Consider the following 12,724-nt stretch of genomic DNA (forward strand, 5'->3'; position numbering starts at 1 on the left):
CATGTAATTGTGTGATCTGTCTAGAGACCTGCAAGTAGCAGAGGATGCGCATGGAGGGGAGAGGAGAGGCAAATAATGACTCCGATTCCTTTCTAGCTCATGAGTTTATGTAATTCTCATTATGAGATACCACTAACTTGTGTAACCAGCTTGTCCAGGCATCCCCATCCCTGAATACAATGTGGGGCGACATCTCCATTTATATGCAAATTAGAGTGGTATGACTCTCTGACCCCCTACTTGCCCACAGTACCCCCCAATTATTCTGGAGAATCTCCAAGTGGGCTTTCATATATACATATATGTTCATCAAACAGTCTGTCATGTTCTTCCTTTCTTTCCCAAGACACACATTTTGACATCTTTTCCCCAGCAAGCTGACCCAAGAAGCTGCATTCACAGTCCTGGACCTGTCTTGGAGTTCAGTCACTGGGAGGACTCCAGAGTTCACATCACGCTTCTTGAAATGCTGGATGTACCCAGAGCAACCAGGTACCAGAACAGGGAGAAAGTCTTGTGCATCTGCATTATCAGCTAAACTTAGCCAAGCAAGATTTTCCATTCACAGAATTCTCTTCTTTTTATAAGCACAGATTAGTTTTGCTCACAAGAGATACTTTGAGATCTGGAGGGCAGGAGTGAAGCAGCAGCCATATTTTTTCCACTCTGTTAGTCTATACAGCAGAGTGGCAACTTGCCCCCATTTATCACTGATTTGCTATTGGGCTGGGGCCAGTCCCACCACATTTGCTGCTTCTGTGAATTCTTGGCCAGGTTCATGTGCAACTTTGTGGTGAAGGGGCCCTTTGTCTCCTGCACATCACCTAAGGCATCAAGGGAAGAGGTAGTGGGAGACCGAGGCAGGTCCCAGGTTGTTCTTGCCATTGACCACATCCAGTTTTCTTTCTTGATGACTGATTTAGCTGATCTGTGGCAATGTCCTGCATAGACTGCCCTACTGCCTCTCACAGCCAGGTGAGATCTAGCTCCTTATTTCATATCACTCACAGTGGTCCTGCTTCTCTGATTAAACCTTGACTAACCCAGGTCTCCCACCCACCCTTGTGCTACCTGGATCCAAGAGCAACATTGCTTTGCCAAAACCTTTATAAAGACCTCTCCTGAAAGCAGAGTGTCCAACGTCTGACCATGCCCTCTATTATCAGACACTAAAACCACAGGACTGAGTGGGTGAGAGTTACCAACACAAACCTTCCATTTTTCCTCTCTTCTCCCAACCCTACCCCAACCAAATGCCTTCTTCTTCCCCCAGTTAATAGAAATAAATCTCCCTGCAGTAGCCTGGGTGTGAACAGATGTTCCTTGTGGACGTGAGTGCTGGTGGAGGGCTCGTTGGCTCTCCAGCCCAACACCCTCAGGGTGCTGCTCGGACAGTTCCATTACCCTCAGAAACAAGATGAACTCCTCCCTGAGTTATTGATTCTCTCCTTCAGAGAGTCCCAACAACTTGATTCTCTCCTCATGTCTTTGTTTTCACTCATTTCCTTTCCATGTTCCTTTGCCAGAGATCTGGGATGGATTACAAGGCCTCCTTGAAGATGTACTTGACTGAAGGAACACAGCGACAGGGAAGAGCAGTTTCATGGTTTTTTTATGCCATGCAGTACTGTATCTGGTAAACTCGAGTCTACAAAGCCCACAGAAAGTAAGGGAATTCTGAACTAGAAGAGGATGAACTGGAAGCAGGTAATGAGAGGCCCTGACCCTGTCCCTGCTTGAAGCTTGAATCCTCCCACATGACACTCTTGGGTTCTAGGAAAATCTCTTTCTGTTCTTCCTCTGTAAGAAGATCCTGTAGATTCACCATGTTTCCTTCCCAGTGGTCCCACAGGACACTGTGAGTATGGTGAGAAGAAGCAGCTCTGAAGTCTGGAAAGGTGTGCTTCCTAGTGCAGCCTTTTCTGAACCTGCTTGATCATTGGAACTCCCTCAGGTGGGTTACTGTTCCCCACACATGTTGGAAACCAGCACAACTTTCCAGCTTTCTACCTCCTCAAGATTTTAGGTCAGTAGGTTGGGCAGTGTCATGGAATCTATACTTTAAAAATGAAACCAAAACCAAAGAAAACTCGACAGTTTATTCTGATGATAAGCCAAGTTTGGAACCAACTGTGAACAACTAGATGTAGTGAACAACTGACCTAGTAAATTGATCCAGTGAAGGAAAGAGCCTTATAATGTTTAGGGCTTCAGTCTCCAATGCCAAGGAAAATGGAAGGAATCATCCAGATAATTCTAGGGAAAAAACCCCACATTTTCATTAGGATTATGTGAAGCATGAGTAACTATATCTGAGACACTTGGGTGGAAAGCATATAAGTGAAGCAAAGTCTTTCCCCAAATAGATTTAAATTCAGACCAAGCTTCTGGAAGAGGTGATAATGGTGGGAGATTGAGCAAAGAAGGAAGAATTGCATTTTCTGAACAGTTTTACACTTATTGTGGCCACCCTACATTCTGGATGTGCTGGGAGTCTCTGTGTTTAATACATGCTTATTGCAAAGTAGCCTCATAGCTCATAAACCATAAATCCCTATTTTTGACATGGAAAAATAATGCCTATAACTTACAGTATACCGTACTTTGGCAAATCATGAGAGAATAGATCTTGGGGCAGTGTTCCTCTTGTTTAGGATCTAAAATTTCTAATGCATCTTTATATATAAATATATACACTTAAAAAAGATTATTTATTTGACAGAGAGCGCACTAGTGTGCACAAGCAGGCGGAGTGGCAGAGGCAGAGGTAGAGGGAGAAACTGGCTCCCCTTTGAGCAGGGAGCCTGATGCAGGGCTCAATCTCAGAACCCTGGGATCATGACCTGAACCGAAGGCAGAAAACTAATTGACTGAGTATATGGCAGCCCCATATACTTTTTTTTAGAGTATGGTTGTCATATAATATTGTATTAGTTTTAGGTGAAGCATAGATGAAGCATTGAATAAATGCTTCTATACATTATAAAATGATCATAACGATTAGTGTAGTTACCATCTATCATTATCACAATTTTATTGACTATATTCCCTGTGCCATACTTTACACTCTTCTGACTTATGTATTTTATGACTGGAAGTTTTTGCCTCTTAATCTCCTTCACCTACTTCACCCATCTCCCTTCCCCTCTGGCTACCACCAGTTTGTTCTCTGTATTTATGAATCTGTTTCTGTTTTGTTTGTTTGATATTTTAGATTCTATGTATAAGTGAAATCATATGGTATTTGTCTTTCTCTGTCTGAGTTATTTCACTTGGCATAATCCCTCTAGGACTGTCCATGTTGTTGCAGATGGCAAGATTTCATTTTTTATTTTGTTAATGGCAGAGTGATATCCCTCTGTGGGCATGTGTATGGGGGTGAGGTGGGGGGAAGAGTATTATATTGTCCTTATCCATTCATCTGTCAATACACAGGTTGCTTCCATAGTTTGGCTATTATTAATAATGCTGCAATGAACATGGGGGTGCATCTATCCTGTTGAATTAATGTTTTTGTTTTCTTTGGATGAATACCCAGAAGTGGAATTGCTGGATTGTATGGTATTTCTAGTTTTTAATTTAATTTTAATTTTCTAATACTGGTTTCTACAATGGCTGCACCAACTTACATTACCACCAACAGTACAGAGTTCCCTTTTCTCCACATCCTCGCCAACACTTATTTCTTATCTTCTTGATTCTAGCCATCCTGACAGGTGTAAAGTGATACCTCATTGTGGTTTCAATTTGCATTTCCCTGATGATTAATGATGGTGACCATCTTTTCATGTGTCTGTTGGCCATCTGTTTGTCTTCTTTGGAAAAATGTCTATGTAGGTCCTCTGCCCATGTTTTAATTGGACTTTTTTGGTGTTGTATGAGTTTTTGAATTTTTTTTGATTTTAACCCTTTATTGGAGATATGATTTGCAAATGTCTTCTCCCATTTAGTAGGTTGCCTATTTGTTTTGTTGATGGTTTCCTTCACTATGTGAAAGCTTTTTAGTTTGATGTAGTCTCTTGTTTATTTTTGCTTTTGTTGCCCTTGCCTCAGGAGACAGATCCAAAAAAATATTACTAAGACTGGTGTCTAAGAGTTTGCTGCCCATGTTTTCTTTTAGGAATTTTACGGTTTTGGATCTCACATTTAGGTCTTTAATCCATTTTGAGTTGATTTTTTATTTCAGGTCAGCATCAGTTGCCTTGTAGCTAAGATGGCTACTTGTCCCAGACATTATGGGGGGTGGGAGGTGGGCACAGATTTGTCATTCTGCCCATTGTCTCCCATTAGTAAGGTATGACCAATTAACAGCCCTTTCTTTCCTAATTTGGGTGTAGGAACTTGAGGCTCCATCTTTAGGGACTGAATGGAATGCATGCAACTCCATTTCAGGTCTGTGTTCCATGGTCTGCATTTGCCGGACAAATTTCTTAAATGCCACCTTTTCTGGGAGGGGGGACTGTGGCTTATTTTTGTTCCATTGAACGTATTAGTCCATTGCTTATTGCCTTGATCTGGAAAGTCACCCAGAGAGAGGAAAGGCAGGGGCTCTGTGGGCCCAGCATAACATTTTGTGTGAACACCAACTTAGTGCTGCCATCTCATGGCTGGGTAAACTCTAAAGGCTGCCAGCAGCTTTGGAGCAGCTTTTGGAAAAGGAACCAGGTATTCAGAATGCGTGTTCTTTGCCTGCCCAGAAGAAAAATTGAGCACCAATTTCTAATAACTGTGTGCTATCCTTGTTTTTCTGTTTCTGGAATGAAGGAAGTACCTCTTGTATTATTGAGGTCGATTCCTGCCTGTTCCTTTAAAGAGAAAGGAATTCATTATCGTTTTGGTTTTAGTTATTCTGGGATCAGCCCTTAGGCAGTATTTTGAGTGAAGGTTTGAGAAGTTTGGAGAAAAAGCTTAAAAAGAAGTATACTACTTAAGTCCAGAAAAGGAGGCAGAAAGTGGAGACAGGTAATTCTTACCTCTGGGGCGAAGGTTCTCAAAGCATGGTCCTTGTGCCAGCTGCATTAGCAACAGTGAGGGAAACTTGTTAACATGCATGTTCTTGGCCCTTGGCTTAGACCTGCTGACTCGGGAACTCGGGTGCAGCTCAGAGAACTGTGTTTTTAGCCCATTCTGAGGCAAGCTCAAGCTACCATTTGGGGGAATAGAAGCTACCCCTGGACAAATGTGAAGCAGGTGACATTGGCAGCCATTGGGTTCTTCATGATACTCATCCCTCCCCATCCCCTCTGTGTGTTATTTACCGAGTAAACAAGGCATCTGTACTCAGCGACTATTATGGGCAAACCCTGTTTCAGGTGATGTTGATACAGGGGTTGGTCTGAACAAGAGCCCAAGGATTTGCATTTCTAACAATTTCCCAGGTAATGCTGATCCTGCTGGCCTTGGGGGCTGGATTTTAGGAGCTTGGTTTTTAGAGGTGAGAGCAGCAGGCCCCAAAGCCTTTGTGGTTTTCAGATGGAGCACGTATCTCAGGCTTTTCAGGTTCTGTGTGGCCGTGAGATCCACTTCTCAGCCCTTCCTGCCATTTACCATGGGCACTCAGGAGACATGGTTATTTGAATTGAACTAGTCTGTTATAAAGGGATTAAAATAACATGCTGTGATTTCACCACCCGAAGTTGGGGCAATTGAAGAGCCAAAGCAGACATACAATTATTAAAAAGCTTTGTGAAAATTGTCAATAGTCTCGGAAATTTTGGCTGTATATTGAAAGGCCTGCCTGTGCTCTGTGTCATCTTATTCTGATCAATATTCCTTGCATGAAGCACATTCACCTCTGGTTTAATTTTCCATTTATAAGTTTGGTTGGTCCAACAAATCTAAACAATTCTAATGCAAAGAGTGAATAAGCAGGACAGCAAATCAAACTGGATTTGTGGGCACAATTATACGTAAGAAATATCAGAGCTGAGAGCCATACTCTAAAGGCAGATAATACAAATGTCTGCTCGTATGTCCTATGTAGTCTCTACTGTCTGCGGACTGTACACAGTTCCTCTGATAGACCTTCTATGACTCAGTCTACCCTCAGCTGACTTTAGGCTAAGCTGCTGAGGCAACCCCAGCAACTGGGACCTGATAGACCAGCATTGTCTGGGAAGGTAAGAGCTAGGCTTTGCTTTGTAAAATCTTAAGTCTTACTGAGAGAGTGGATGAGGCAGCTTAGTGTGGTGGTGTATATGCAAAGCTTTGGGGTCAGGCAAGACTGGTCCCCCAGATCTGTTATAGTTTATGGGAAGTTATTTGATCTCTCTGGATCTCATTTTTTTCACCAGTAGATTTGGAACACTGCAACCCACTTCATGCAGTGGTTTTAGGGATTAAACGAGAAAAGGTAGGTAAGGCACATAGTAGGTGTTCAATATAGAGTAGCAAACTCCCAGTCTCGGAGGGCTGGGGCTGGAAGAGGCTGTGAGTATCCACACCTGTAGTCTTTGTGGTCTAGGCCTTTTTTCTCCCTCTTTTTTTTTTTTTTTTTTTTTTAAGATTTTATTTATTCATTCATGTGAGGAGAGGCAGAGGGAGAAGCAGGCTCCGTTGGAGGGGGTGGGGCGGCAGGGGAGGGGAAGGGGAGCCCAATGTGAGACTTGGGCTGATCCCAGAGTCCTGGGATCACGACCTGAGCTGAAGGCAGATGCTCAACTACTGAGAGCCACCTAGGCACCCTTAAGGTTTCTCTGTGTTAAAATGTGAGTATACGAGCCCCCAGTGGAGGGTACCCACAGGGCTATAAAAGCGCTAGTATTCCCAGGGCAGCAGAAATGCTGGCCTAGAGCAACAGCATCAGATGACTACCCCAGAGAAGCAAATATAAGCCTTTCCTACAGAAATGATGGAACTAGGCCTTGATGATTTGGTTAAAATGGGATGTGCTTGAATTTGAAAGGTATGCCCCATGTATGTGGTAGGTGCGTACTCACTAAGTCACTGGGTTTGTTTAATGCATTTCTCCTGGAAAAGTTTGGTGGTGAAGCAAAGGAAGGAAAGGAGGCCGGAGTGAGGCTGCTGTGGAGGTATAAAGGGTCCAGGTTCTGATGTGGTTGGGAGTGCAGGAAAGAAAGGGTGTCTGGAGAAGTAGAGAGGTTGGAAGCAGGATACTGGAGTTTAGTTTTTAATTTTTCTGAGGGAAGATTACTCTGGGTGAGTCCTACTCTGAAATACTTCTCATGAACCATGGACCAGTTCTCCCACAGCGTGACCCCATTGTTGAGGGAGTTCATAATTGAATGAGAGGGAAAAATGCATCTCATTATCAGTGTGATGAATATGTAGGAGACTGAGTTCAGGCCACGGGGTCAGATTTGGTCCTGAGTTAGAATCCCGATCTTCTTTAAGCTGAGTGATTTGGGGTTATGTAACTAATCTGTGACTCAGGTTTGACTGTAAAATGGGATTAATAATCTACCTATCTCACCCGACTGTTGTGAGGATTAACAGGGATAATGCAAGGGAGCATTGAGCAGAATTCCTGGTCTACCAGAAGCACTGGATATTAAAACTAGGGTTATGAGAAGGAGTATTTTTTAGATTCCTTTGCATGGACTTTTAGCTGTGTGACCTTCAAGGGGTCACCTGTGCTTTCTGGGACTGTGTTGCCTCAGCTTTTAAAAAGCAGGAGTAGCCTGAGGGACCTGCAGCTGGGGGGGCATGGGTTAGACACCTCTGCTCCCTGGCTTTGGATGTGCACGGAGGAAGCCTCTCGTTATGAGATGGAATCAGAGGCAGGATGCCTGAACTGGTGTGTTGGGGGTGGCTGGAAGGGGGGTCTGAAGCTCATCAGGAGAAGTGGTGTTTGGAGAGGAGTGTGTCTTCCGTTTCGGCGGAGAGGAAATGGAGAGGGCTGTGGTGTAGCACACTCAAGGCGGGGCTGGCTGATGAAACTCGGTGGTTACATTTCTCAAACGGTAGGCACAGGTCCAGATTTGCTGCCAGGCTCCGTCTGCACCTGTCACATATACCCTCAGTTGACTTTGGGCTAAGCTGCTGAGGCAACCCCAGCAACTGGGCCCTGGAAAGTGGCCTCCGTTACACGGACCCACTTCCCAAATTTGGCCGATTTTCATTTATGAATTCATCGTACACGTACTGAACATTTAGTGTACTGTAGGTGTGGGGGATTCAGCAGCGAACAAAACACATGGAAGTCTTGCTCTCCCGGACCTTGCAGTCTTGTAGGGGACGAGTAATAGCCTATGTACATGGGTAATTACGACTTTTGCCATGTAGTGAAAGTTCAGAATGCTGTGAGACTGAACAGTAGGATCAAACCTAATTTAGATTGGGGGGGTTGGCAGCCAGGAGAAATGAAATGGGTGTGCTTTTGGATAGAGAGGAAAAGACACTGACTGAAGTGGAGACAGGCTTTTATTTATTAATATTAGACACAAACCTCTCTTTCACGAAGGCATTGACCATGGAAATGCAGTTCTCCTGCTTCCTGATACTGTGTCGTCTGAATGCACATTTTGTGCTTCCCGCACCTGGACACGTTGGCCTCCCCGCTTCAGTTTTGTGTATGTTTTAGCCCTGGGCTCAGCTCTAGTCCCACGTGAGTAAAGCTTCTTACCTCTTCCATGTTCCAGGTGCTTTCATCTCTAGACTTTTCTCAGCATGCGTCTGAACTGCTCTTTCCACCTTGACTCCCTGTGGCAATAGGGCAATTTTTTGGTAACTCTTTTGTGACCCGTGTCTGCTGGTTTGTATGTCCTACATCTCTGCAAAAGTATGTGTAGTGTCTCCCCAGCGAGAGCATTGATAGAGGTAGTAGAGTGTTAGAGCTAAATGAGCCATTATAGATATTATCCTCCAAACTGCTATTTCTTAACAGGGTAAAACTGAAACCCAGAGAAGTTAAAGGGCCCCACTAGTCACTGGATGGACGTCTAGGACTTGCTATGGGCATCTCGTCTTGTTATTTTATGTTTTGTGTTTATCAGGATGCTTGTTCCAGAGTCAGAATCCAGCACATATTTTCTCATTGATTGTTTCTTCTTCTAGTTGGACCATTCCATTACTCACTCCCAGCAGTAGATGTGGCACATAGTGTCACTTAGCCCCTCTGGTGACTTGATTACCTTATTTGTCAAATGGGTATAATAATTCCAATGAACAGACAATTATTAAATACTTATTATATGTCAAGAACTTTGCAAAGCTTTGGGGATATAAAGCTGGTAAGATAGAGCTGGTCCCTGTCTTAGGGGAGCACATGATGGTAGAACTTGGTAAAGGAGATGTTATAAGAGAGCAAAAAATACCTATAATAAAGGGCTATGTAACATAAGGGAACATGGAGCAGACCAACAGATTTTTCTTGGAAGAATTGCAAAAATTCATTAATCCCTTCTCTACTCATTTCAACCTTGTATCATGAGATGCCAGTGAAAATGTGGGGGAAATTAGAAAAGAATATATGTGGGTACAATATCTACATGGATGTATTATGATTTGGGAGTTTTGGTGGAGGGTCAGAGAAAAGAATGACAGCTGGGAAGAGAAGAGGAACAGGTTTTCTGATGAACCAGCACATTTTACACAGAAAAATTCAGGTCCATGGATATAGGCCATCTAAGCTATAGCCATCCAGCTTGTAAACTGATCTTTTTGTCACAGGAATGACCAAACCTATTCATTCTATTATTTTTTTTCTATTTTTTTTCCTATTCATTCTATTAATGCAGTTGAAAGCTTTCTGTGTCCTAGGGTGTTAGTCACCATTATCTGCCCACTGGAAGAAGATGGCTGGGAAGGCCAGTGGTGGAAGAGCAGATAAGATATTGGTGGGGATTGGATCTTTGGAATGGGTTCCCCATTCCAAATCCATATGGGAAACCCATAGTGGTGTGCTATGTCTTTGTCAGAGTGATGAGTCCTGATGGGCTGGTGAGAGATTCCCCTTTCTTCCCCTGTGCCCTGCGTCCTGGAATCATGGGTATTAGAATAGTGTGTTGTTTTGAAATGAGTACTTTGCAAACATGAACAGCTGTCATAATGAAAACACAATGTTCAGGGAACTATTGCTTGGTTAAGATGTTCACAATAGCATGGGTCAAAGGACGTTGCCCAAAGCAAAATAATTATGTATGGTAAAAGTCTGACATCATCCCAGCAGGCATTCCTAAAAACAATAACAGTGACAAAAAAAAAAAAAAAACAAAAAACCTTGGTATTAATTTGTGTGATGCACTTGACACTTCATTCTGCCCCCTTTCAGGAGGGACATCCAACTTGGAGCTGAGAGGGAAAAGTGACCACAGGGCACCCTCTGGTGGTGAGGCAGGCCCACTACAATTCATGCCCTGACTGTGCTCCTGTGGGAAGGAAACCTGGATATCTCAGGTTTTTAGCATCCCAGTTGTGGAGGGACATCTTCTGTCTGCTAAAAAAAAAAAAAAAAATGTTCTGAGGGTCTTCTTGCTGGGGCTGGGTAGCAATAAAACAGACAAGCACTTTGGAGTCTTGGATAAATAGCTCATCTCATTATTAGAGCGAAATGTTGCAAGAAGAGCCCCGCTGTAAATCATTGTGACACATGGCTAATTCAACCAGAACCAGACCCCCGCGTCTTATACGACCGTCTCTCCTTCCTTCTTTGCTTCCTCTGCTTTGCCAACATTAACCGGCAAGGGGTACTCTTTCTTTGAAGTTGAATCTGTGTTATACTGCTGTGGAAACAGCAGTAATTGTGGTACCCCCAAACCGTTAGTGGGCTCTCTTCTTTGTGACACTGTGAGCCTTCAGGAAGGAGGGATGGAAGCAGGAAAGTTGGAAAGGAGATCATTCAAACGACCTGTTGTCCTCTCACCCCAGGAGGGATGCCTTCGGTACCAATCAATGCACAGATGTCGCATTGTTGTTGGCATAACCTTGGGTGACAAAGGGCCTGTGATCTCGGAGATCATGACTGGAGCTGTCCTCAGCTCAATTTCACAGTGGCGCCACCTGATACTTTAACTGCAGCACCTTAAAAATGAGGGGAAATATAAATGGTAGCACCTCAGTGCTGCCTGGTTTTGTCTCTGGCTAAAGGCGACTGAGATGCCCCCAGCCAGGTGGCAACATTGGCAGTTCAGCAGGACAGAGATTCCCAGTCTGTGCCCGGATGTCCTTTTAGGCTGATCATTTGTGTGTCATGACACAGCAGCTAAGCCAGTTCAGAAAATGTAATATCTGGCACCCCGACTTTGCAAACAACCGGGGCAGACTTGTGTTTATTGGAGCAGGAGTCTGAGACTACAAGTACTGGGTCACTTGAAGCTAGAATCTGGGTGTGTGTTGGGACAGTGTGCATGCCTGTGCTGTAGCCACTAGATTCATTGTCACCTAAAGAGTCCATTCTTTTGTGATGGCAAAGAATGCCTAGTGGCTAAAGGTAGATTTGCTTTCACACAAGCCTTGCTGTCACAACCCCTAGATCCTCTGAGTAGCCCTGGGTGGACTGGGGAGATATGGAGGGGGTGGGGAGGGGTCCCAGCTATTCCTGATAGTGGCATCTCCTGCAGCAGAAACAAGTCCAGGCAGTCCATGGGTCCCAGAGGAGTCCTAGCTGGCTCCAGCTTGCTTGAAGCAGAGCGTTAGGTGTATGTCTCTTCATAGGCAGCCTGGAAGGACCTACTCCTAGCCCATTTTGCTCAGGGCCAGTGGCTGTTTTGGGGCAGTAGAGCAGAGGTGGGCCTCATGGACCGATGGTGACCTCCAGTTAGGAGATACCCCACAGGGAATTAAATCAGCATTTTTTCCACAACCAATCCAAATACTTTGAACATTTCACTAATTTGTATAGTATACATTTTAAACTAAAACATATAAACCCGGGCAGCCCGGGTGGCTCAGCAGTTTAGTGCTGCCTTTGGCCCAGGGTGTGGTCCTGGGGTCCCAGGATCGAGTCCCACGTTGGGCTCCTTGCATGGAGCCTGCTTCTCCCTCTGCCTGTGTCTCTGCCTCTCTCTCTGTGTCTCTCATGAATAAATAAATGAAAAATCTTTAAAAAAAATAAATAAAACGTGTAAACCCAATGTCAGTGGTTGTCACATTGCAAATCATTTTTATAACCAATAAGATTTTACATTTTTTATATTTTCATATTCAGACAGCTCCTGTCCAGTATATACTGGAAATCCCTATATTCAAACACTAGTGTACTGGTCTTCAAAGGGATTTTCCCACTGTGTTTTTGAAGAACATTCCATTATTGAGAAAGATCTTTCCCTGGAAACCTTCAGGAGAATCACTGAGAAAATTCCTTAATCAATGCCCATGGATGGTGTGGGGGGCTTGTACAGAGTATTTTGTGTGAGCTGCTCTGCGCCGTAATCTACTGTAGACATTTGATTATCTGTAGTGTAGGCATTAGGCGGTCTGGTAAAGTTGTTAGCACCTGATGACAACAGTTTCTTTTGACTGCCTGATAAAGATTCTCCTGTGGGTAGATTACTCGTGTTAACACCTCTGAATGCTGCTGTTCAGCTGGGAACCTGGTCTACACCCATGGTCTACACTACGGCATATTGTGAAAGTGTGTACATGATCAGTAAGAAGAGATGTTCATTTAAAAAGAGAGAGAGAGAGCGATGCCCTTTTGATGTTGAAATTTCAAGTTGACAGAGCATTCAGTATTGCTCTTCTAGATTTGTAATAATCGAGGCCCAGATTGAGAGTCCAGGGATGCACGTGTAGGTGCTCTTGAACCATCTTATCTGAGAAAGCC

At 43.9% G+C, this 12,724-nt stretch overlaps 1 long non-coding RNA gene across 1 annotated transcript in view; it reads left to right on the forward strand.

Moving 5' to 3' along the window:
• The first annotated feature begins 371 nt into the window (after positions 1–371).
• The window catches only part of LOC119864392, a 33,940-nt gene continuing 21,587 nt past the window's right edge, over positions 372–12,724 (forward strand). Inside the window, exons 1-3 of the long non-coding RNA XR_005373805.1 lie at positions 372–492; positions 1,527–1,707; positions 1,808–1,954. This is a non-coding gene — a long non-coding RNA (uncharacterized LOC119864392). The remainder of the gene's footprint in view (positions 493–1,526; positions 1,708–1,807; positions 1,955–12,724) is intronic.

The sequence above is a fragment of the Canis lupus genome, chromosome 19 (genome assembly GCF_011100685.1).
Source record: "Canis lupus familiaris isolate Mischka breed German Shepherd chromosome 19, alternate assembly UU_Cfam_GSD_1.0, whole genome shotgun sequence".
Classification (NCBI taxonomy): domain Eukaryota; kingdom Metazoa; phylum Chordata; class Mammalia; order Carnivora; family Canidae; genus Canis; species Canis lupus.